The 26,633-nt window shown below is 43.3% G+C and overlaps 1 protein-coding gene and 1 long non-coding RNA gene across 2 annotated transcripts in view; one reads left to right on the top strand and one right to left on the bottom strand.

The window, feature by feature from the left end:
• The window catches only part of LOC127596751 (uncharacterized), a 55,757-nt gene extending 47,809 nt beyond the window's left edge, over positions 1-7,948 (top strand). Inside the window, exons 2-3 of the long non-coding RNA XR_007961535.1 lie at positions 7,542-7,669; positions 7,768-7,948. This is a non-coding gene — a long non-coding RNA (uncharacterized LOC127596751). The remainder of the gene's footprint in view (positions 1-7,541; positions 7,670-7,767) is intronic.
• Positions 1-26,633, bottom strand: part of pofut1 (protein O-fucosyltransferase 1) — a 404,965-nt gene that overhangs the window by 110,827 nt on the left and 267,505 nt on the right. The window lies entirely within an intron of this gene.

Genomic DNA, 26,633 nt, shown 5'->3' on the forward strand with positions numbered 1-26,633 from the left:
TTGCAAACCGGGAAATATTACCCGCGTAATGCACTTGATGTCGTTTTTTGCTACATCAGCCACCGTCTCACTCCAGAAAGCAAAACGTGAGAGCTGTTTTCATTGCCAGCAAATTTGTGAAACTGGAATAACACGTTGGACATTGTATTTTCTTTGTGCGAAAGCTTTCAAGCTCTGCTGGTCCAGGACAAAAACTGTCAGCATAATCCATCATAAAACTCTTCAAGCAATGTTTTAAGTAGTATTTAAGTATAAAATATTAAAAGAGACAGTGTGGAATAATGACGTGTGGCACTGGTTATTTTAAAATGGATCAAAAAGAGCAATGTGCCATTACAAATTTGGAGAGGAAAAACACTTCTATTCGCTCGTCTTCCAATGTACATTCTTTTCGGTTTCTTTATTGTCCGATTATTGTTGCCATGTCGTAGTGAGCAGCCAGGTCAGAGATGCTGTATGTGTGCTGCCTCACTCTTTTACATGCAGTCAATCCTTTATAAGCTTCCTGTACTGAAGTGTGTCCGTATATGGCAAGATTGTGAATAGCAAGGTGTGACTTTAATATTTTTCACTTTTTTTTTTACTTGACCTGTATGTACTAAGGGTTTTTCCAAATTGCAAATTGCAAATTTCCCATTATCCCGAAGTGAGTGAGATCGGCTGATACCGATTCCATGATCACGTGGATTAGCCGCACGCCCTCAAATCACATGAAAGCGCCACACGGCAGCATGTTTGGTTGGCCGCGCACCGTTGCATGTGTGAGTGAAAAGGTGAGGGGATGCTGGCTGCAGGCTGCAAAGTACAATCTGCCGGTGATCGATTTCTGTATTTGGCAATGAATGGCCTCAATCAACACATGCCGATCACGTACTTTTCCACGGAAATCGCCCCATCATGATCGGAGCACCACAAGGATGTACGATCCCTTTTTAGACCCTTTCGCTGATACTTGACACTAGATGCTTGAATTTGCTGGGATAAAGAGTACTATTCATTATCATTTTCTCAAGGCTGACTCATAGTTATCTGCCACTTTACTTTCAGTCAAGCCTGGGAAAAGTATAGCTCACACAATACAAACGGCCACTCCGCAGTCTCTGACAGGCAGTCGCACAGTCTTCAGAAAGTCTAAATTAAAGCTACTCTGGAGTGGTTTCATCTTGAAAGTGTTGCTTTATTTTGATGGGCACGTGTCTGCAATGAGCTGTCTTCAGTGTTGCTGACTTGACAACATTGTCACTGGGTTTATCGACTTTCGTGACCTCTCAAGCAACTTGTTACAATGTCAACAGTGGTCCGTGATGATAGCAACATTCTTATTTCTTGCATGGCACGAAATAATGGCGGGATTTGCCTTGTTTTTGATTTTGGAACCAGCAATGGCAAATATGAGTAAGGAATTGCTGCCTAAAATGTCAGCACACTTGAAAGTTAAAAATATTAGACACACAGTTGATATTTTTGTGAATGGTGATTAAACCGTGACATATTAATGTGTTTATTTACAGTATTTAAATGTATTCGGGCTGCTTTGACATTTTGCTCAAGATTTAATTTTCGAATGAGAACCACTGATGAATAAAAAATAACAATTATGATAATAATAATAATTAAATGATGTGAAGGAAAATTGTAAATAGTACTGCGATTTATCCATTTTGTGTTCATATTGCATTTAATTGAAAGATGTTTGTTGTTTTTTTTCTCTTTCTTCTTTCTACATACATTCTTGCTGCTGGAGGCTGTAAATTTCCCCAGTGTGGGACGAATAAAGGATATCTTATCTTATCTTAACATCTCGACAAGCTAACATTTATTAAAACAGTACAATTTGCCATGCGATACAGATATGCGAAATATAGAACCCTTTTGAAGATAATGTGTTGGTGTGTCACCAAGTCAAACTGGCAAAGAGAACTTTGCGTTGAAACTTCTGAAAATGTTTTTTTTTTTTTTTTTTTTTAAATCAAAGAACAGTATTCTATCCTTGCAGGAGAACACATACTATTACATGTACTGTGTTGATCACAAATACCGTATTTTCCGCATAATGTGTTTCGGAGTATAAGGTGCACCTTTAATGAATGTCCTATTTTAAAACAGTTTTCACATATAGGGTGCACCGCATTATACGATTATAGTAGAATAGAAGCTACAATAGCGGCACGGGTTGCGTCATCCACTAGATGGAGCTAAACTGAAGGGATTACAATAAAATACAGATTTATTTATATTGCACTTTCACAACCGCAGCAGCTGTCACAAAGCGCTTTACACAACCGTTAAAATACCATGTCCCAGAAATCGGAATATTCATCCATATATAAGGCGCATCGGATTATAAGGCGCATTGTCAGCTTTTGAGAATATTGAATGCTTTTTGCTGTGCCTTATAGTGCGCAAAATGCGGTAGATAAACAACTTCAGTTCAGGTCAGATTTTGACACAACTGCAGAGTGAAGATCAGTATTCTTTTTTTATATTCGTCAATGTCCACAAACGAAGGACACGGTATAAGAGCAGGTTTTACCCTCAGTCTGTCTCCCAAAGGCACACTGTGTCAATATTGATTAGTGGACTGTATTGGGAACGCTGGATGGGTGGACGAATTGCTCCTGTCTAAAATACAATAAGCAAACAAACCAGGGTCGTGAAGAGAAAATTGGAGGTGATGCACTTCAGCACAGCAACGTTTTTGCTTTGCTTCTAACTGCAAACAAATGGTGACACTAAGCCCACTATTAATTAGAATGAAATGACCTGTAACAAGCAAGTAATTCAAAAGCTCCTGAATATGTGAAGTTGAGGGATAGGATTTTGAATTTGTTTTTCAACCGGCCAGTCCGATTAACATGGCTGGCTAGATGTCACAGGCTGTGAGCACCGCCATCATGATGACTGTTGCCCTCATGATGTGTTGATTGCGTCCTACACATCGAGACAACCATTTTGGAAACAACCTCTACTGTCATCTACGATAATGGGAGACTGTTGAAGCGTCTCACTAGTTTAAGTGGTGCTGTCTTTACCCACCCTTATTACTTTAGAAAGCGCAGTTACGCGGTCGTGGGTGCAAACGTACATGGAAACATTGAAACAGGGCAACATTGAAGATGCTTGGCAAAACTTTTTCGGTGTGATTATTTCTGATTGACTTGTCATTGGGCCAGTGGTGACAAACATACGGCCCGCGGACAGGAAACGGCCCACAAGGAGGTTTGATCAGGCCTGCAGGATAATTTAAAAGTGAAAAAATGCATAAAAGACATGGAATGAATATTTTAACACAGTGCAATTCATGGAGTGTCCGTTAGGGGGACACACTGTTTTGATCAGAGTGAAGGACAACATTGTTTTGATCAGAGAAGAAGACAACAGCAGCCTCAGGCTGTCACTGAGACCGATCCAACACAGCAGACGCTATCAAGGACATGTGACTGCTTCATTCTTTACGCATTTAATAGCCCAACAGACTCCCTCAAAGTGAAATCAATAATTGTTGAAATATGATAGAAATGCATCTCTATTATTTTTATATTATTTAACTATCATGCATGCTCCAATATGATACTCATCTTGTTTGTGAACTGGATCCGTTAACTCTTAATTGAAGAACTCTGTCTAATACTGCCAGAGATGCATTTAAAATTGGGGGGATCCTCTAAACTCTTTCTAAAAATGACTTGACGTTTAGTCCATTTAGTCTTTTGGACATGTTACAGAGAACACCCTCAAGTGAGTAAAGATTTGTGGGCTCCCACCTCCCTTGGGAGGCCCTTTAAACCATTTTTACTAGTTGCTCATTAATGTTTTACCAGCGTAATAAGCCTCATGCTCCGTGAGCGGGCCACAGCCGTGATTATGCTGCACATATCCATTAAAACTGATCAGCTCTCATGTGACGGGAGGTCCGCGTCCACAACAAACATTCATAACACTTTTGTTTAAGGTTTGGAGTGCGTAAACGCAGGCTATGAAAGTGAACGACACTCCACTTGGGTGCGAACCCTCCAGGCTTTACAAACAATTTGAGCTATTTACGAACCAAAATTTAATGAAGAAGGAACAGCAAATAAAATGACCAGTCGTAGTATACGGTTGACTACACATTCGAACGCAATCCATGTCAGATTCCAGATCTGTAAAGTGTTGCCATCAAAAAAATGTTTGACTGTCAAACAAGATTATGCCCCATTTATTCATTTAAAAAGTTCACTAGCTTCCTGTTCCTGTGTCTGTGCTGGAGCTATAGCACTTGTGCGTTTGTGAAGGTTACTTGCAGAGTTAGTGTATTAACTGTCTTTGAACATATGGGCGAATATATTTATAAATTGTCGGCTAAATGCTAAAAACCGTATTTCTTTCCCCATCATGCCACAAGCTATTGAAATGTGCAATTGGCAATCCGCAGTGGCATTAATAGCAGAATTGTTGAACGGAAATCATGCACTGCAGACATAATTATAAAACCATTTAAAAAATAACCAAAAAAACAATAAATTCTCACTTAATTTTGAAACATATAAGTGCAATCTAGGCTAAATGCTAAAAGAATTGTTGTTTTTGTTTTTTGTTTTTTTACTTGCGCATGCGCAAGTCAATGCCCTGTAACATTATTGGGAAACAATTTTGCATTTAGCTTGCATTTTTAGCAATACATTTGAATATACTTTGCAAATACATTCCGATGAGTGCGCCAGTCAAAAATGTTTCCTCCACATCGGCAATTCCACGATTTCACACAAATACTTGTGTTGTGTATCAGACTTTTCCAGAAAAATCGAGTTAACCTCCCAAGTAAGTTAAATCATGAAAATAGATTATTTTTTTCCTCAGTCCGCCTGCAAATCTCCACTGCAAAATCTCCACTTATCCCCCAGAGAGAAAAAATACCGTTGCTGTGCCTGTCTTCAGTTTGCTTTTGAACTTCATCAATCAACTCTGCTGAATTTACACTACTTACTATACTGTATACTGTATAGATGCATCTTGTATATGTGAACATTTTTTTCACTTTGTAGGTACAGTTCACATATCAGATTGCTTGATAAATCATATTTTTCATTACTAATATTATGAACTGTGCAGGTTCTGAACAACTTGTTTTAGTGTTTAAGTGTTGGAACAATTGGCTTTCTGAGTGTTGTTGTACTTCAATAGAGACACCCTCCCCCCTCGCCACCTCCCTCCCGAGCGTGTTCATTATTGTTTGGATTAACAATGGCATACATTTTCAAGTCGGTGCTTGCTGTGTGTGCGTGCGTGCGCGTATGTGGCCTCCTGCAGCTGTTTGCAGGCCGAGTGCTGCTGCAAGCTTTTGCAAGCTGGACACCATGTGGGAGATGCATTTTATCCTGCCAGCTAGCCCTCCGGTGCTGGAGTGGACCGCGCCAGTGTGGTGCTGCGGGCCCTCGTTAACATTATTGACAGGTGGTGCATGAAGCCAGTTGTCCTTGTGAAGGGCCCTTAAGGCAACTTTTCAAACTAAAGTTAAAGTCCAGAGAGTCAATCAACTCTTTTTTGTTTTCCCCTGCACGGTAATAACCTGCAGAGCCGTGACAGATCGAAAGAAGCAATTTTAAAATGAAAAGGAAACCTAACATGTCAAAAGAGCAAATACTATACTTTTCCACCGAGATGGGCCTTCCGACCCTGGGACAGAGATGAAAAGGTTTTATTATTATTATTATTCTTTTTTATTAAAAGGACAGACTAAGCAGGACTGAATTAGGTTTTCACATATGCCCATCTTCAAAGCCCTCCTCAAAACTCACTTGTATTCTTTGTCATTCGACTCATCATGACTTAGATTTGTACTTGATTTTACTGTTTGGTGCTTTCTACCGCCTTTATTACCGATTTGTCTTACTGTTTATTGTGCATGTTAAAGTGCTCCATGTACAGCACTTTGTATGCAGCGATGGCTGTTTGAAAGTTCTCTCGATACTGTTGACTTGACTTGACTTGACATACCATTAATCGTCCCAAACTGGGTTATCTATGTGGTGTTGGGAGGCAAAATAACAAGGCCAGAGTGGAGCCAAACACAGTATTTTCTTCACAGGCTTTTAAGAACACAACACTAGTTTGTACGACTCACTTAGTCGCCCTGACAGAACAACTCTTCTTCCTTTTTCACCTCAACAGGATTTTAAGAGCAACACTGCCACCAAGTGTACAGTCAGAGAACATAACAAAGTACCTACGGACACCCATTTCGCTAACGATCAATCCAGTGGACAAGAAAAATGGCTGTGTTGTATGTCTCTCGTTGCCTGCCCACCAAGATGGTTCGACTTCACTATTTGAGGCACAGATTTCTAAAAGTAAACTTTTTATTATTTTTATTTTAGCATCATAGCTATTTTTGTGTTTTGCAATATTAAATGTTGGTTTGCTTTTCACTAAGATATTAAAAATATAAAGTAACAGTGATGTCATTTTTGTTTAATTGATGGCCAGACTTATCGGCAACAGCCAGTCACGTCATTACTGAAAATAAGGTTCGGTACACAGGTGTGGCTGTGATGAATACGTCAATGGTTGCATACGAGAGTCCTGTACATTTTTCAAAGTGATCTGGAAAGAGGAATAAAAAAATAATGTTTCAATCACATACACGTTGTTATGCTCCTAATTGGAGACGGATTTACGTTGCCTCACTTTGTTGACTCATCCTGTCCTGCATTCTGGCCTTGGCTATCAACAGTGTTTCAAACCAAATTTCCACATGTCATCACCACCACAAATGATTATATTTTAGCTGCATGTTGCGGTCATTTCTCTTCTCTCTTTCACCTGCAAAACAAAGGCTGGTTTTGGCGGAAGAAAACTAATTGGCGGCGGCCACAATTTTGAACTTACTAAAAAAAAACACTGGAAATTGTGGTTGTAATCTCACAATTTTGCGGTGGTGGTTCTATGATATAGTATGTTTTTAAAAATGAGTTGACTCACCTTCTCTTGATTCTTGGCTGTTACTATCCCCAGTTGGCGCCCAAGCAAGTGGACTGTAATTAGAAAAATAATTAGCTCTGGTGTTGTTGCATTATCTGGCAAACTAACTTAGCAACCCACACCTGGACCTGTCGCGTGCCAGTTGCAAACAATAAAACATAACATCTCAGGTCAAACAACAAAGTCAATGGATTTCTACTTAGTATGCAGCTGTCTTGCATCACAAATGAATCATGGGCCTGCAATAAGGGAACTCAATATCGCATTCGGCTAAACACCTGGGGGAAAGAAAACTCCGAGCAGAAATGATAAATCCTTGACATTGTCGCCCATCCAACTGACATTCCATATGTTTGGGCTCCGGTGGGGGGGGGGGGGGGGGGGCTTCTTGCATCTGTCATCATGTCCAGGTAAAAGTGTGCAAAGGGGGAAAAAAAAGAGACAGAAGCGTTGACGCACTTTGCTGTTGGCTGCTGCTCAAAATAACAAACAAAAAAAAATGCAGTTTCTCAAGGTGGCGGTCTTTGATTTACTGTCCAAATACACATCTAGATGTTGAATGTCGCTTTTGCTTTTGGCAGGTAACATCAAACAGATTGTGCCTCTTTAGTGCTGACACATGGCTGCTGACATGGCAACAGATGGCCTTCTGTATACCCACCCTCCCTCACATGGTGAAGTCTGAAGATGTAAAGGGGTGCACTTTAAGGTACAATCGGTCTTCCTGTGGGCTGTATACTGTATACATTGATAATATCATTGATAATGTAATTTGGTTTTGATTGTGAACACGTTACGCATTGACAGGCTGTTGTCATGCCAAGCCGTCTGTGAAGAGCAGTGGCAAAAACGTGTTGAAAGTTGCAACCTGTCGAGACCTCAAACCTCAGCCGCGTCAGCTATGCTGAGTCAAACAACATCATTTCAGAAAGTAGAAAGATCAAGGTGAGAGGAAAATTGCGCCTGATGGTGCCGTTTTGAAGATGATAGTTAAGATGATCGCACAAGCCGATACTGTAAAAATGATGTCCTTGTATTGTTTACCATTTGCAATTTTAATGCCAAAAATCCACTAAGAATTTCAGTACCAAAAACTGACATGAAACAAGTTCTCCGATGAACAGATACACATTGAAATGTTCAATATATATAACATAAAATTTAGTGCTTAAAAAAAAGAGGGCAATACAAATAGAGTACTTTTGAGTTTATTTTGAGAGTATTGCAGGGAGCAAATGGATTTTATTTGATGGAATGGTCTGTAACATTAAATAAGGTTGATCTATGTATATTTCTATATTAATGTGAGAAAAACTGAATGAGCGCTCTTTGCTTCGTAATGCATTGCCGAGTTATTCGATCGGGACGCAGATACTTAAAACCAATGACTTGGACTCAGGCGCCCAAAAAGAATGATCGGAACATCCCCAATCACAATAATTTTGAATGTAGAAATTATGTATGACAATACTTTCCAGGGGGTCAAGTGCCTCATGATTCACTTTGAGTGCCGTTCATGTCAATGTCAATGGGAATCCAAACGTGACGTGCCAGTGACGCACTTGTGGTCAACTCGATTTTATTTTATTTTTTATGGGAATGGGCAAAAGCCCTGGCCTACTCAGTATAGTCATTGAGATGGGAAAGTTAAAAAAATACAAAAACAAAGAAACACGATGGCCAACACATAGCAGCACTGGGTCTCTTGTGGCTGAGATCACAGTGTATCAAAACAATGCTTGATGCATGTGGACATGAAATTTGACAAGCAGTTTGTGATTGGGCAATAAGCAAATGATCAAGATGTTTTCTTTTGCTGACTCGACGAGAAAGAGTGTCACAAAAGAGAGAAATGAGTAAAGAGATACGCACACGTACATACGCACCGCTGAATACTACTACTAATACTAAATGACACACGTGCAAATCATTTCTTGAGTTTGTTAAATGTAAAAATGTTACACTTGTGAATATACAGTACTAGCTGGCGGGCGGCTCATCAGCTAGTTCCTGCGGAAGGCTGGTAAGGTGGGCCTTCGGCCCACAAAAGTGTTGTTGCTTGGTTCAACTTTTTGTTCATCTTCATTGCTTATTGCGAAAATAAAGAGATGTTTAGCTCTACTAAATAACTAACAATTTCATTGCAATGCTTGTGGGTAGACAACATTTTTTCGCTAAGATGCCCGCGCGATCGTAGTGAGCCACCGCCTGAGCGGCGCAGTGGCGGCGCGGTGAAGTAGGTACGTTTTGAAAAGGGACAGACGGAAGGACAGACCGCATGCGTGACGACACGCAATATATATATAGATGTCAATGGATTATTTTATTATTTTGTTTATTTGTGTTATTGTGCTATCAAAACACATTTTTATTGTGGTAGTTGTTTACAAAAAGACTATTCAGATGATTGAGGCATCACTAAAGCAAACATTAGCGTATAAGTCATTTATGCATAAAATACATCATGTGACCAAAAGCTTGTTTTCTGCATTTTTAGGTGCAAAATAGGTCATTTGGATGAAACCAACCTCTGTTCTCCCGCTGATTACTAAAAAAATTGAATAAGGTAGACTCGAACATTGTATAAAGCAATTCAGCTCTTTATTGTTTTTGTCACGTTTGAGCACATTTTTCCAACATGATTGCAGACTAAATCAGCTGCTACTTTTCCAAATGATTGAGTGTGCAGTTCTGTTGAGCACTCCTCGGCCGCTTCCGATGAGCAAATGATTGGCTTCGGCCCTCGATGGGACAATGGCGACTGTTGATGATGAAGTCTTTCATTTCCATCAAGACTTCCAAGTAATCGTGTGCAGTAGTTTGCGAGATTGAGCATGTCGAGATTAAAATTTGAATTAGCATGATGGAACTTTGCTGTGTGGCAAGTGCAGCATTTGCTCTGTGTTGAGCTGGAGAGTGAGTCCGAAGCAGCTGCACACATGGCGGCTTGAAACCAGCATGCCGAGATCAGAAGCCAGCCACCAGCAAGCTGTCTGCTTGGCTGAAAGCTAATGACACCGCTGGGCGAGCTAACTACCATTTGGCATCTTCGATTGCACCAAAACCAAACACCCGCCCGTGTCTCCTTCCAAATTTTTATGGGATTCTGACTTTTGTGATTAACCGAATATCCCGCCGACGACACAAAGGTTATGTTCTGATGTGGAACTGTGACTGGCTGGATGGGGTGGCGGCAGTGACAATGCAGCACAGCTGGTGAAGGTCATTGCCCTGGAATTTTTTTTTTTCGTTTTCATTTTAAAATGAATTGAATTCATTCAAATTATTCATGATTATGGGTACCTTTTATCTTTCACTTGGACAGTATTTGATCAGTAATAATGCAAGAGGCGACTGTCATATGACAAAATGAATGCTGAAAGCAAGCAGAAAACAAACTCTTTTACCGCAAAATATTCCATGAAATACACCACACCGTAAATATTATGTTCACGCTCCAAGTCTTCGTGCTTTGTCTAATTGAAGTGATCAGGGTCGAGGTCAACTTGTTGGATGAGCATACAACTGAAGTACAGTACAATGTAATTTAATACCAAATGTTTATACGTTTGACCAAGAAAAAAAAAAGCACAATACAAATTTTACTATGCGTTGTAATTATATTTTAGAATAAAAAAAATCCACCTGTTGCTGAACAGAATCCTTTATTAATATTCAGCACATGACTCAATACAGTATATTATTTCCGGATAAGCGGTGGAAAATGGATGGATGGATGTTCTTATTTTCTCACTATTATTATGAAAGCCTAAAGTTCAGTTGCCCCTCAAGATTAAAAACGTGATACATTTATAGTTTGTTGTTATCAATAGACTGAGATCGATATCCTGTAGCAAGCACATTGTGCTACCCAAATAATCACCTTATTGCCTTGTGCAACACTTTACATTCTGCATGCAGGAAGTCTATCTGAATATCGAAACTCGCTGTTACTTTTCTTTTAAACTTTAATTCTAAGTTGATAAGTGTCTGGCTCAATATTGTACCCGAGGGACAGTAATATGCAGGAGGATATTATTGTCACGCTGCCGTCCACTTTAGTCCCACTTGAGGCTGAAACAAGATAATAAATCCTGAATCTTTGAGACCAAAATTGGTTTTTATTTTTTGCAAAATAGTTCAATTCAGGTTGCATTTTTATCCGTTATTAGTCGAGACATCTCTGGGCCGAGGGTTGATCGGCATGAACTAATTTGTTTTTGCCACCATCGGATCACTTTTTAAATGTTGCGGTTTGTAAGGGACGGACGTTGCCAACCTGTCTGGCTTCAGCAATCAGCAAAAGGTCAGCTTGCTACGCTTTTAAAATGCGACCCGAGCCTTCTTCATGCATTTGGCGGCATCAAATGAGGCGTGCACAAATGGAGCAAGTCAAGACTCTGACATTTTGTCACCGGAGCGAGACTATCACTTGTCACTCTCACAGGAGTTCGTTGTGGGTTATTTCAAATGAAAAGTACCATATTTCTGTAAATGTCTCTTTGTGGAGTCCCATAGTTCCTGACTAAATTAAATGTCTAACACAACTACATGTTACACACAGATATGAATAGAATTAATCACTCTATCTTGTTATGATTCACCAGTCCTGGCAGACAGGATGGCATGTCTCAAGTAAAGCCGTTCATGACAGTGCATGATATACTATGCCACGTGTCAATATTGCCAAATATTTTCAAGAAATAGTTTTGAAGTGAAATTAAAGTTAGAAACATATCACAACCATCCATCCATCCATCCATCCATCCATCCATTTTCCGAACCGCTTGATCCTCACTAGGGTCGCGGGGGGTGCTGGAGCCCATCCCAGCTGTCTTCGGGCAGTAGGCGGGGGACACCCTGAACCGGTTGCCAGCCAACCACAGGGCACCATATCACAACCAAATTTTGACTAAATTCTCAGTTTGTTAGATGGAGAAATACAGTAAAACATGCACACGGTTGAAGACAAAATTCTCACCTTCAGGATACATTTTTTTAAATTTGTTTGTATTCAGGATTCATGTGAAACACAAAACACTTGCATGACAAATGCATGGTGCATATGGAGATATTCAAATATATTTGGATTTGAGGGTCGGGTAGCGGAAGCTAATTAACTTGTGTACAAGGGTTCCCAGAAATTTGAGAACGCCATGTGTTGTCGTCACTATCACGCAGTGATAGTGACGATCAGCGGGAATACACTGTGAATTGGGACTAAATTAATGAACAAGACTCATTATGTGAGCTCCTTGAGTAGAATGATGATTTTTTTTTTTTTGGTAACCTCGCATTCACTTCAGCCCTCACTAGTTTCAAAACCATCCGTCTCACTTAGACACGGCACATAAAGACGGCGCCTTTATTACAGGGTCCAGCACAAGAATGATGAATTATTTATTCTATTCACCAGTGCAACTGCAAAGATCTGCAGCATTGTACCGTGTACCGTGTACCGGGTGACCATTTTGCTGTACAGTGTAGGAATAATATAAATGAACATAATGAACAACTTGGGAGTCACATTTGGTTGGTTTTAGATCTGTGTCGTTTTGTAAAAACTAAGCTAATATATATAGTTTTTGTCAAAAATTAAAATAGTGAAATCTGATGATGACCACCAAATAGTGAAATCAACTCCGATCAACACATCAGACCTGGAGAAATAATTCCTAAATACAGCATGTTTTTCATATTTCTGATCTATAAATATGCACCAAAAAAGTATGATCCTTAGTTACAATTCATTGATCTTAAATGAAGCCCAACTGGTTATAAAAGTCATGCCGACAGAAAATTGAATCCTAACATCTTGATATACTGCGTGTGTGCTCCATCCCCACATTCGTTTTAAAAGCAAACTTCCAGAGAAACGTCTGTGGCTCAGTCAGCCTTTTTCGTCTTTTCATGTTCCTCTTAGGCTGATGGATGCCTGCTCAGGGCCCCTGTGACCTCTCATTGATAGATTGACGCACTTCACGGGGTTTTAATCCCGTGTTTCAATGCGCGTGCATGATCTCAACACAATTTGTCATTGACAGGGTTCACATTCCGCTTTAATTGTTTGCTTCCTAAATTGATTGTCTCACAGTCCCTCAGGCTCGTAAATAACAGGTCACGGTGTCTCATCATCTTCTCAGCTGCATCAAATATGAGCTGAACTCTCACAAGATATGCTGACATCCAGCATGTGTTGTGACATGAGAAGCATATTTTCTGCAAGGTTTACGGGACAGATGCAAATTTACTCTTCTGCCACTCATTCACTCCCAAAGACGTTTTTAAACGTCTTTTCAGACTTGGTCCAGAATTGGCTGGTATAGAATGAGCTAATCACCTTCTTGTACGAAGTGGCAGAAGTGTTTGAGCTAAAAGATTATCATGTTTTACTTGCAACCTTGAACTTGTTGCTGTTTCCATTTTCATGTGAAGTTGCTTTCTGTGTGTAAATATTTTCATTGTACTAGTTTTTAATTATTTTCGTTTTTAGCGTTTTTTTGTTTTTTTGTTGTTGTTTTGTTTAAATCAAGGCTCTGACGTGTATTATGTTTGAATCAATTTCCTTGAGATCCAACGCGTCCTTCGGGTCTTCTGCGAAAGTTGCCAGTGAACTGTGCAACCCACACCCAAACTCCGGAACACACTCACGCAGGAAGTCAAGGAGCCCTATCCTGCGTGTTTTAAATATTTCCCTCCTCAAACACATCTGATTCATATGATCAGATTTGCCACCAGGCTTCTGTCGCGCTAGCTGATTAACTTTAATTATCTAATCCAAAGGAGGCCAAAGCTAACAAATTTTTCAATAGCTAAGCAGAGCAACATGCACCTTCCGGTGTCGTATCGGTGGTTTAACGGCATCCTGCTTTGCGGATGGTTTGGACATAACGTGAACCTCTTGAGTTTTTGACAGACATTCGACCTATTGTCAGTGCTTTTCCAGGCGCAACAGTTAACTTGCTAGATTTTCATACCTGAAGAGAATGTCATCTGACACTCAGACAAGAAGCCGATTAATTTTGAATGACATTTGACACAAGCTGCTTCAAACCAGTATTTCAGCCAACAAATAGAATTGTGTTGAAAGGCAGAAGCAAAGCAGCACCAGGAGCGCTTGTCCTTCCCGTAGAGGCTTGATCATCTTTGTGCACTCGTCAGCTTCAGTTAGTGTCCGGAGTTTGTTCGGATCGTCAGAGGCGCCGCTTTGGGCGACGTGTCACTTCATTTTTTATTTTATTTTTTATTTAGTCGGGTTTGAGTGAGGCTACAACAGCATTGGTTGCTTCGCTCAGGAACTTGGGTGAATCCTTTTTTTTCTTTTTTTTTTAACTGGCAGAACCAGCATTGATTCACTGATGCAATCATATGACTTAGCTTTCAGTCATTTTCTTTAGAATTCGGTTCTCTCTTACTGTAGCTTATGTTCGAGATGACCAACACATTAAGGTTATTTGAATCGAAAGATCTTCACCATCGTTGTCATCGAATAAACAATTGCTAAACCAGAGGCATTTTTGGTAATGTTTCTGATTTAGCAATTGAAATGGAATCCCAACACCCCTTTAATTTGAGGGATTCATTTGTTTTGTTTGGCTCCGGGTTCTTTTTAAACAAACTGAAAACGTAAATCAACATATTTTAAACATATTTGACTTATTTTCCAACGACGGTCAAAGTTAAACTTGTATCCGAAGGCACCCTCTCTATCGTGTTCCCGTTGAATGCTGAAAGTCACCTTCAAAGACTCACTGTGAAGCCTTCTGCCTTATATATTTTTTTTGCAAATTGATTCATGTTCCTCCGGGGAGAGCAGCCACCGGATGCATCATGCGGCAGCTGAAAGCTTGGCATGCCTTACAGCATTAACTAAGAGGGGCACCTCTCAACAAAAAAAGGTGATTGGATTGATGTTTGGTGGGAAACATTGCGATTGTCTACAACCAAACACTTATCATTTTAACAGCATTCTTTCATCTATTGACCTGCGAGGTTTACGTTCAAATGAATCATTGTCGTGTGACGGGTCAAGGTCAGTTCCTGTGAAATGTGTTGTAACAGGAAGAAAACGCTGATTTCCAACCTGCACATTCTGGCAACCGGATCCATTTTCATGATTGGCATGCAGATGAGGCTTAATGTCCTTTGTTGCCGTGGAACTGGCACGTCCGTAATGTGTTGCTAAGAGCTAGAAGCCGCTAAACAAATGAGTATGATATGATGCTTGGATCAAGACCCCTGAAAGTTAATGCTTACAGACGGCTTCCATGATGGCACCTCATACTAACCCTCCATGCCTCCCCCAACCCTTTAAATGTGGACACCGCACGGAGCTCTCCATCACCGTGAGTGAGTGTGGCCAGGTCCCGGGCAGACACCGTGAAATAGGTACGCCTCTGGATCACGGAGCAGACCACTCAGCCCTCACCGCCCAAAGCTGCTCCATTTACTACGGCCCATTAGCATGATGACGCGCCTTGCGCTTGCCATTCATTCGTTCCACGGCGCAGAGGGCGTCTGACCACGCTTCCGTTCAAGGTGCGCCGCTTCGCTGGCGAGGCAGCGTCGGAGCTAATGGCTTTGGGCTCCGCCGGCTGGTAATGACTATGAGCCGAGCAAGACATGAAGGATTGATAGTTCTGATTAGATGTGCCGTCTTGGAGAATGTGATGCTTTGGCTTATTGATTTGTTTTGAGTATGATATTAATCCTGACACCAACCACATATTGTTACTTTCAGGGTGTCGGGCGTTGGCTTTTCTTTTCTTTCCTTTCATTCGACAGCCCACATCTTTTATATTAAAAAGTAGGACCGTGGCGTGATTATGAGGCTGCCTGAATCAATAAAGTAACCTTTTCACAAGAGCGGCGTAAACACTTGTGAAACGTAGTGCATTGTGTGCACGTCCATGACATGCGTTGCGTTGGTGTGCACAATAATGTAAAGGTCACTATGGCTGTCGTCCCAGTGATTTATTACCCAGCCGGGGGGGGGGGGGGGGGGGGGCAGTGAGCCCCTGGCATCTGACTCCGTGGCCACAGGAGTCACGCCACGCAGCCACATCGCATCAATGAGCAACACTGCTACCCGGCTTTGCTTCACTGATGCTAGCTGACACATGACTTTGTCTTTGAGACTTGGCGTTGGAAAGCTTGCAGGTCAAGTACTGCAACAAAGGGTTCACGTGAAAACAGATTAAAACCTGTGACAGGGAAGTGATTAGTCACATCCAGTAGGTCTTATAAGTTCAGTTGAAGGTTACGCATCATAAACTTGTTTTTTTTTCCTGTTTTAGCCACAATTAGTACAGCAAATCGAGAAAATGATAAAATAACAGATTAAACTACGAAGAAATGGACCAATAAGAAATAATGTGCCAGCTAGCTATTGGCGACTAAACTGCTTATGTTTACGTGGTCAGGCTGTGCAAACTTTGCTTGCATTTTCATGCTTTCCACTTGATCAGTTAGGTGCGACTTGTTCAAGGAATTGAACAGGTGTCTTGTATTGTCTTGTTTAGGACAACGTACCATGCACAAGGGCTCCCTCCTCCACATCGCTCTGGAGATACCGCCAGGGAAGGAACTTCTCTCTTGTCAAAATAGCTTCATTTTTGGAAGTCGTGGCTGCCCATGAGCTGAGCGTTTCGATGTACGTTTTGTCAATTTGTTGCAATTACTTTCTGTGTACTGCTTCTTTAATTGATTGGCCAATGCTGTTTATTTCAACTTGCAAACCGATGTTGGAATGGGGACTCTGATGAGCTGGAGTCGCACACGTTTCTATCACGTCTGATGGCATAAATATGCTCACAGCGTGCCGCTGGTCACATAATATCCCAAATCTCGATCATATATTATATTGCCCTTTTTTTATACCACATACACAAAAGTCTCACAATGGCCATAGTTTTATTGGAATTGGATAACTTTAATTCCGAGCATACTCAATGAATGGCCCTCCGTGCTCAAGGCCATTCTGAATCCTTCGGCTCCCCTGTGTCCCTCTTACCTTCCATCCGCAGCCATAGAGCTGCTTGAGCCTCGGGGCTCGAATAACTCTCCGGTGACGACTCACGGAGACATCTTCGTAATTTAAAGCACAATTCCTTTTTTCCTGGGAGCTTTATAAAAATCTATATTGTGGTCATAAACAATACTGGCTTTCCGTGAGGCTTCGGATTCAGCTTTTTATGTATGCAGAGAGTTATGATTGAGGCAAGCGGCGCTTTGCTGAAAGGCCAAGCGGCAATCAAGAACCAGGGCATAGGCTCTGGCCATTCATATGGAGCTAAACTTTACCTGACCTTTGTCTTTGTCTTTGTTTGCATTACATTTTCAGTAAGGTGTCAGTTTTGGATCATTTTGTTTATCCAGTATGTCACTCCAATGTAACCCATTTGTGAATGGTCTGAATGTTGTTTTGAAACTCAGACAAACTGAACATGTGAATTCTAGGTTGTAATTAAGATCAATGACCTTCTTGTGGTCACTTACAGTGCAGTCATTCAGTCAGCGGTCATGCGAATATGAGTGTCTCATTGTCTGACAAAAGTTATATGCCTCCTGTGATTGGCTTTCAAGCTCCTTTTAGCCCGACATTGGTGAGGATAGACTACAGCTCCCAGCGACCCTAAACAGGATATGCGCTATCATAAACTGGATGACCGGTTACATTGCCTCATTGTATTTGATTGCAGTATTTGTGAAAACGATAGTTTGACAATTGACTGTGTTAAAAAAACAACAACAAAAAAAACAAACCTAAAAGACGTTATTAAACAAGTTCTTCAACAATTCAAGTACCTCGATTAATTTAAAAAAAATGCTCAAGGAACTTTTCCTGACTCGGGTGTCAGTCTAATTAGTATGTCAAGCCAGCCACAGCTGCAACTGCTCAAGCTATGCATGACTTTAACTCAGCACCACCGCAGTGAAAAGGCCAATTTCAAAATAAAGTCTTTCCATATAGTACAGGGACATCGTTACCTTGGTCACCTCGTTACCTTGGTGTTGTGGCTTGTCTCCCCGACTGGATGCTGCTAGCTCTTCGGTCCACAATTTAAGTTTATATGACCGTCACAATTTGTTGCCATGATCAATGTCATCCTTAAAACGTGTTTTACATTGAGGATTCTTAACAAGCCTGTACTTAATTACGCTGCCATTGTAGCAATACTGTCTAGTGGCTAGCAGCTAGCTGCTAGGTGATTGCCCGATCAGGGCTGCAAAGAGCTCTTGGACTTATTTTCAAAGGCAGTTTAAGAGGCAAAAATGACTGCACACAAACCCGCCTGACACAGTTTCTGTTCTTAGTGATCAATTTTTGGCAATTGATCTCAAATGTTTCTTACTCAAATGTGCTTTTTTAGACTGACTGTAGATCTGTGCACGTATACATGTACCGGTAGTTGCAGAAATTGAACATGATTAGTATATTTCTGACATCTCCCCCACATGGTCAGAATAATCTTACGGAGCAGGTGTTCCACAGACCCAGATTTTAGTTTTACAGCAATTCTAAAGTCAATTTTCCAGAATATACCCCCTTTGAAGCTTTTGTATACTTTTTTGGTATTTTGTCTCTGGTATCTTTGTAAATTAATTGGAGCAGTGTGTGTAGATTTCCTCTGGGTATTGTGCATAATGTCGTTTCCTGCTTAGTTCTGCGATACATCAAACCACTTGTGGTTGAGCCATTCTGCCGATTGTTTTTGCATCAGTTCCATATGACACAACAACAGTGGCTCTACTTAAGTGCTTGTTTTTCTCATTTTCCACATGCCCAAAAAATTACTTGACTCAAGTTTCAGTTTCGGTTCAGTGTATTTTATTTATTTTATTTTTTTTGCGGCAAAGGCTAATTGCAGTTGCGACAATTTGTGCTTGTGAGGCAGCTCGCTGTGACAGTTCCTTATGTGTGCCACTAAAGCGGCTGCAGGCATTATTCCACTTCAGCCTGACACCGCTGTCTCTTCCAATTCCATCGCAGTGCATTAGTCATGAAGCCGGGCACTGACACCCCCCCACAGCTCCCCATCATATCATCACCCTAATTGTATCCGAGCACCCATTATGCAGTATACTTATGACCGCATCATTAGCATCTCTTCATAAACCTCCTCCCACTTGCTGTCACTTTGCCTTTTTATACAGCGTGGCTTCAAAGCTGCTTCTCATCCATCACATGGTTGTCCAGGTAAATATGTATTGACAAATGATATTCACATGCATTGTGATTCCTACAGATGTGTTATGCTCTCATTTATGCAAACTATTTCTTATTCAGACAGTCTAGAAGGGCTGGCAAGAGCCAATGCCAAGGACGGTGCTTCATGTTGTTTTCCAAGCTATAAATAATGACAATTTTGACTGTACTTTACCCAATGAAGCTCCAGCAATGATGTGTGGTTGCCCCCGTCCGTGCCTGCTGTGTCCCGATGTGATGACGAGTCGGACCAAACACACTTTGTGAGCAAAATAAAACTCACAGGAGGTGCCGAGTAGAACTTTTCAAACAACATCCAGCCACAGAGCTGGATTTACAATTTCAACATACGTAGGCTCAAACATGCTTCTCTTTTCCTTTTTCCTTTTCAGCACTCAACCCTATCATTATTTTTCATAATTGTGCTGTAGTAAACCAAGACTTTTATTAAATTTTAATGATGAACCGGAGGATGGTGATATCAAATGAAAATCGATAGCCTTCATTACTGTAAAGTGTAACCGACAGTCAAATCATATCCATTTTTGATATTGCATGCCCTCATTACTGTCACAGGTGAGCTAAAGCCTATCCCGTCCGTCCTTTGTAATTTTTAGATAAGAATCTTGTTTTTCGCATGGGTCCAGTTCATGGCAGCACAGATTTCCACGGACAGGAACAAATTCATCAGTCATGGAGGGTGCTGACTTTTACTTCAATTTGGGATGTGCTGTGTATGTGCCCCCCCAAAAAACAAGCAAAACCTTTTCAACTTACATTTAAATTGAAGGAAGTTTAATTTTCAAACAGAAATGGAAAATGACTTAGTTTCTGTGTTTTTACTGTGTGGCGCGAGGTACTGAATACATCAGGCTATCCATTATTCCCGACTGAATGTTTGTTTAATGTGAATTGACAATTCGAATTCAGAGGTTGCTATTCGCTCACCAGCATGCATTGAACACGTCAGCGTTATTTGCTGAATCTGCTCTCGATGTCAGTAATGGCACGTGGCTCGCTATTTTTAGCTCCGGGGAGAAAACTGCAAGCGCATCTTTTTTCTTTTTTTTTTTCCTTCACGCAATTGCATGAAATAATGTGGAAAGACTGCACGCGATGAGTTCATAAAGGGCACAGAAGACTTTTTGCTTCACCTTCACCTCTCTCCTTGCATTCGTAGTTGCGTTACATGTGAGCATTTTATAATCCCGAAAGAGTCAATTGTTTGCTTCTTCGTCTTTTCTTTAGCGTGTATTCTGATAAGCAACAGTGGTCAAGTCACTGAGACATTTCTTTTTTGATGGATTAAACGCGAAGAAGTCATGACATTTTATGGTTCCACGCAACAGGAGTTCACGAGCCCTTCTCATTTAAATGCTGCAAAAGTATCTTGTTCTTTGAGATAAGCAATAAAGCTCGGGGCTATCCCACAAAGCCATTAATCCCAAATGTCAGTGATTTATCTAAAACAGGCAAGATAATAAATCTTTTGTAGAAATGCACTTGCAAACTTGGCATTCCTTTAATGCAGTCCGCTCGCCGATTTACCGTCTTGATTGGGTTAACGTGACAGGTCCGGTTACTGGGGGGTGCCTTGAAGTCCATTTTCTCATATAGCTTACCTCTGCAAGAAGTAGTCATCTGCTGCAGGAGCCTCCTGTACAAATGACAACAGGGAACCTGGCATCCCTCCTCAGGTTAGAGTAAATTAACCCTATCTGCCCGATTGGAAGACCCCACTGATGATTGTCACTCCCCAGGTCCTCGGCAGGTTCTGCCGCAAATGGAGCTTTATATGGCATTAACACAGCTCCAGTTGATGGGGAATGACAACTGTCGGCCCCCGCCGGGGACCCGCCTTTTTTTTGGGAGGGGGGGCTAAAAGGGTATTCCTGCATGCTCTGTCTTCGGCGCCGTAATAAGCTCTGCTGCTCAGGTGCTCAGCGAGATAGGACGTCTCCGCTTGGCCCTCCATGACATACCGACAAGATATTATTGCAGAGTCAAATATAATTACAGGAACCTGTCAGCGCCATCTGTGGTCGAGCGCCTCGGTTGGAACCGGGGCCACGGGCATGATTATTGTGCAAGCCATCGCAGGGATGGGAATGAGCAATTGGGACCGTGACCAAATATTTCTCCCCCTTTCCCCTCCATCGGGCCCCCAGGACCACATGTGATTTGAACTAGTTATTGTGAAAATAGCCAACAAACTGTTCCCACCACAACATTGCGCCAAGCCATCGTTGATTGGTAGTTTGGAACATCTTGGACTTCATTTCCATGATTTTGAGAAAATTGACTTGACATTGATTCATTTTCCCTGGCCTGCAAATTCCACAAACATTAACATTGTGCTTTCACCTCATTGGCTCAGTCTGGAAGTGCTCTAGAATAATTAACAAATTCACAAATGTTGTTGAATCCATCCATCCATCCATCATCTACCGCTTATCTGGGGCCGGGTCGCGGGGGCAACAGCTTTAGCAGGGAAGCCCAGACTTCCCTCTCCCTAGCTACTTCTTCCAGCTCTCCCCGGGGGATCCCGAGTCGTTCCCAGGCAAGCTGGGTGACATAGTCTCTCCAGCGTGTCCTGGGTCTTCCTCGGGGTCTCCTCCCGGTGGGACATGACCGGAACACCTCACCGGGGAGGCGCTCAGGAGGCATCCGAATCAGATGCCCAAGCCACCTCATCTGGCTCCTCTCGATGTGGAGGAGAAGCGGCTCGACTCTGAGCCTCTCCCGGATGACTGAGCTTCTCACCTTATCTCTAAGGGAGAGCCCGGACACCCTGCGGAGAAAACTCATTTCAGCCGCTTGTATCCGGGATCTCGTTCTTTCGGTCACGACCCATAGCTCGTGACCATAGGTGAGGGTTGGGATGTAGATCGACCGGTAAATTGAGAGCTTCGCCCTTTGGCTCAGCTCCTTCTTCACCACGACAGACCGATACAACGTCCGCATCACAGCAGACGCTGCACCGATCCGCCTGTCGATCTCCCGCTCCCTCCTACCCCCACTCGTGAACAAGACCCCAAGATACTTGAACTCCTCCACTTGGGGTAAGATCTCCTCCCCGACCCGGAGGGGGCACTCCACCCTTTTCCGACTGAGGACCATGTTTTCAGATTTGGAGGTGCTGATTTTCATCCCAATCGCTTCACACTCGGCTGCGAAACGTTCCAGTGAGAGTTGGAGAGCCCCGTTTGAAGGAGCCAACAGCACCACATCATCTGCAAAAAGCAGGGATGTAATACTGAGGCCCCCAAAACGGACCCCCTCAACGCTTCGGCTGCGCCTAGAAATTCTGTCCATAAAGGTTATGAACAGAATCGGCGACAAAGGGCAGCCTTGGCGGAGTCCTACCCTCACTGGAAACGATTCCGACTTACTGCCGGCAATGCGAACCAAACTCTGACATCGGTGGTATAGTGACCGAACAGCCCGTATCAGGGGGTTCGGTACCCCATACCCACGAAGCACCCCCCACAGAACTCCCCGAGGGACACGGTCAAACGCCTTCTCCAAGTCCACAAAACACATGTAGACTGGTTGGGCGAATTCCCACATACCCTCAAGGACCCTGCTAAGGGTGTAGAGCTGGTCCACTGTTCCACGGCCGGGACGAAAACCACACTGCTCCTCCTCAATCTGAGGCTCGACTTCCTGACGGACCCTCCTCTCCAGCACCCCTGAATAGACCTTACCAGGGAGGCTGAGGAGTGTGATCCCTCTGTAGTTGGAACACACCCTCCGGTCCCCCTTTTTAAAAAGAGGGACTACCACCCCGGTCTGCCAATCCAGAGGCACTCTCCCCGTTGACCACGCGATGTTGCAGAGGCGTGTCAACCAGGACAGCCCCACAACATCCAGAGCCTTGAGGAACTCCGGGCGGATCTCATCCACCCCCGGGGCCTTGCCACCGAGGAGCTTTTTAACCACATCGGTGACTTCAACCACAGAGATAGGAGAGCCCACCTCAGAGTCCCCAGGCTCTGCTTCCTCAAAGGAAGGCGTGTTGGTGGAGTTGAGGAGGTCTTCGAAGTACTCTGCCCACCGGTTCACAACGTCCCGAGTCGAAGTCAGCAGCGCCCCATCCCCACTGTACACAGTGTTAGTGGTGCACTGCTTCCCCCTCCTGAGACGTCGGATGGTGGACCAGAATTTCCTCGAAGCCGTCCGGAAGTCGGCTTCCATGGCCTCACCGAACTCTTCCCACGCTCGGGTTTTTGCCTCGGCGACCACCGAAGCCGCGGTCCGCTTGGCCAGTCGATACCCGTCAGCTGCCTCTGGGGTCCCACAGGCCATAAAGGCTCGATAGGACTCCTTCTTCAGCTTGACGGCATCCCTTACTGCTGGTGTCCACCAGCGAGTACGAGGATTGCCGCCACGACAGGCACCAACCACCTTACGGCCACAACTCAGATTGGCCGCCTCAACAATAGAGGCACGGAACATGGTCCACTCGGACTCAATGTCCCCCGTCTCCCCCGGAACATGGGAAAAGCTCTGTCGGAGGTGGGAGTTGAAACTCCTTCTGACAGGGGATTCCGCCAGACGCTCCCAACAAACCCTCACTATACGTTTGGGTCTGCCAGGACGGACCGGCATCTTCCCCCACCATCGGAGCCTACTCACCACCAGGTGGTGATCAGTTGACAGCTCCGCCCCTCTCTTCACCCGAGTGTCCAGAACATGTGGCCGCAAATCCGATGATACAACTACAAAGTCGATCATCGAACTGCGGCCTAGGGTGTCCTGGTGCCAAGTGCACATATGGACACCCTTATGTTTGAACAAGGTGTTCGTTATGGACAATCCGTGGCGAGCACAGAAGTCCAATAACAAAACACCACTCGGGTTTTGATCGGGGGGGCCGTTCCTCCCAATCACGCCCCTCCAGGTATCACTGTCATTGCCCACGTGAGCATTGAAGTCCCCCCGCAGAACAATGGAGTCCCCAGCAGGAGTACTCTCCAGCACACCCTCCAAGGACTCCAAAAAGGGTGGGTATGCTGAGCTGCTGTTTGGTGCATATGCACAAACAACAGTCAGGACCCGTCCACCCACCCGAAGGCGGAGGAAGGCAACCCTCTCGTCTACCGGTGTGAACCCCAATGTACAGGCACTGAGCCGGGGGGCAATGAGTATGCCCACACCTGCTCTGCGCCTCTCACCGTGAGCAACTCCAGAGTGGAAGAGAGTCCAACCCCTCTCGAGAGAACTGGTACCAGAACCCAGGCTGTGTGTGGAGGCAAGTCCGACTATATCCAGTCGGAAATTCTCTGCCTCACACACCAGCTCGGGCTCCTTCCCTGCCAGAGAGGTGACATTCCATGTCCCAAGAGCTAGCTTCTGCAGCCGAGGATCGGACCGCCAGGGTCCCCGCCTTTGGCTGCCGCCCAGCTCGCATTGCACCCGACCCCTTTGGCCCCTCTCATGGGTGGTGAGCCCATGGGAAGGGGGACCCACGTTGCCTCTTCGGGCTGTGCCCGACCGGGCCCCATGGGTGTAAGCCCGGCCACCAGGCGCCTGCCAACGAGCCCCACCTCCAGGCCTGGCTCCAGAGGGGGGCCCCGGTGACCCGCGTCCGGGCAAGGGAAACCTAGATCCATTTATTTTTGTCGTCATTGGGGTCTTTTGAGCCGTGCTTTGTCTGGCCCCTCACCTAGAACCTGTTTGCCATGGGTGACCCTGCCAGGGGCATAAAGCCCCAGACAACTTAGCTTCTAGGATCATTGGGACACACAAACCCCTCCACCACGGTAAGGTGACGACTCACGGAGGGGATGTTGTTGAATATTAAATCAATTCACCATATATTTTTGTTCCCAATGCTAGTTGTCATGAAAGTCATTCTACAGAAATCATGGTTGGTTTCCTGCAATATGGAAAACAGGGCTTTACAAAAACCATTAAGTGAAAATGAATGTGTTATGTTGTGATTATCTTTATTTAATCGGACATTGTCTGCCACCAGTTTAAAATCATTTCAAACTGTGGACCCACAATGTATTGACCAGGTAAACTAACAACTGGACTTGCTCGCTTCTTATTTACGTGTTCCGGCGCTGCTGCTCATCACAAGTCAGTCGGGGTCCTACGTCAGGTGACACATGTTCACACAAGATATCCGATTGTTTGTCGGAGGCTCTTGCTTTTTATGTGGATGGATCAATAACTGTTTTGCGATGTGTTGTCATCTCGCACCACGCCCGATAAGAACAATACGAATATACATGGTCATTTCGCTTTAGCCTGTAATAACGTCAGAGGTTCAAATCCCAAAAACATCAAATGGTTGAGAATTGAGGAAGCTCAGATCGTTCAGCGTGTACAGGAGATTTCTATGGTAGCAAGGGCTATCTGCTTTACTGCTATCTGCTGGGGGAGCGGAATCAGTACCAAGGATTAAGAAAAGGATCAGTTAACTCATCAAGAAGGCTGGTGACACTTTAGGACTGAAAATGGAGACGTTTGAGTCGGTGAGGGATCGTCTTGGACAATCACTCACGTCCCTTCCACAACACTCTGCATCAACAAAGGAGATCTTTCCCAAACAGATCTATTCAGCTTCCCTGCCATACAACCGCAATTCAGATCATCTTTAATACCGTGCATGTATTATTAATCGCCAATCTAATTTTACAACACCTGGTAAAACAGTCATGGAGGACTGCATTGAAAACAGAAGTCTGAAAACTTTGCTGGTACAGCAACAAAGCCAAAGAACAGAATGCCATGTCAACAAACTCTCTGACGAGTGATAATCATGTGGCAAATAAACAGTCAGACACAGGAACTAATTAAAAACATTGTTAGGGGGGCCTCATCGTGTCACACAATCATATCATATTGCAGGATCTCGACTGATTTTTTTTTTCCTCCTCCCCCATAAAAGTCTCAGTTCCCAAAGTTATCTAAGACACCGAGTCATAATTTTGATTCTGTTGGACAAACATTTTTCATAACCCAGAAAGGAAGAAAAAAACAAACCCTGATCCGCTTTTGATGAAATGTCAGTGGAAGAAACAACAACAAACAAACTGTCACACTGGCCTCCCAATGGAAAGCATATCACAGATGGCGGATGACTCACCACATCATCAAGCCCCAAAAGCCGTTTTACTGCTTGATTATTTGCTGCGTGATAAATGCACGAGTTAAATAACTAATTAGTTCGAATGGTCTAAACAGTCTTGTCGAGCACCGCTGAACTGGCACAAATATGCTCTTTTATAGAGCGGAGATGAGATTGACCCCTCATTATTGACATTCAAATCCAAAACCTCTAAAGTCAAAACAATCCACTGTGTGGGACGCTGCTCCATCTCCAAATTATTCAGATTTGGAAAGGTGCTTTTCACAGTTCGTCACGAAAACAAAAATCTGCCTTCATAGTGTAATCTGCCAAATAAATGCCTCACCAAAGTGTTGAACACGGTTTAAAAGTAATTTACTGGAT

Source organism: Hippocampus zosterae, chromosome 2, assembly GCF_025434085.1.
Source record: "Hippocampus zosterae strain Florida chromosome 2, ASM2543408v3, whole genome shotgun sequence".
NCBI classification, from domain to species: domain Eukaryota; kingdom Metazoa; phylum Chordata; class Actinopteri; order Syngnathiformes; family Syngnathidae; genus Hippocampus; species Hippocampus zosterae.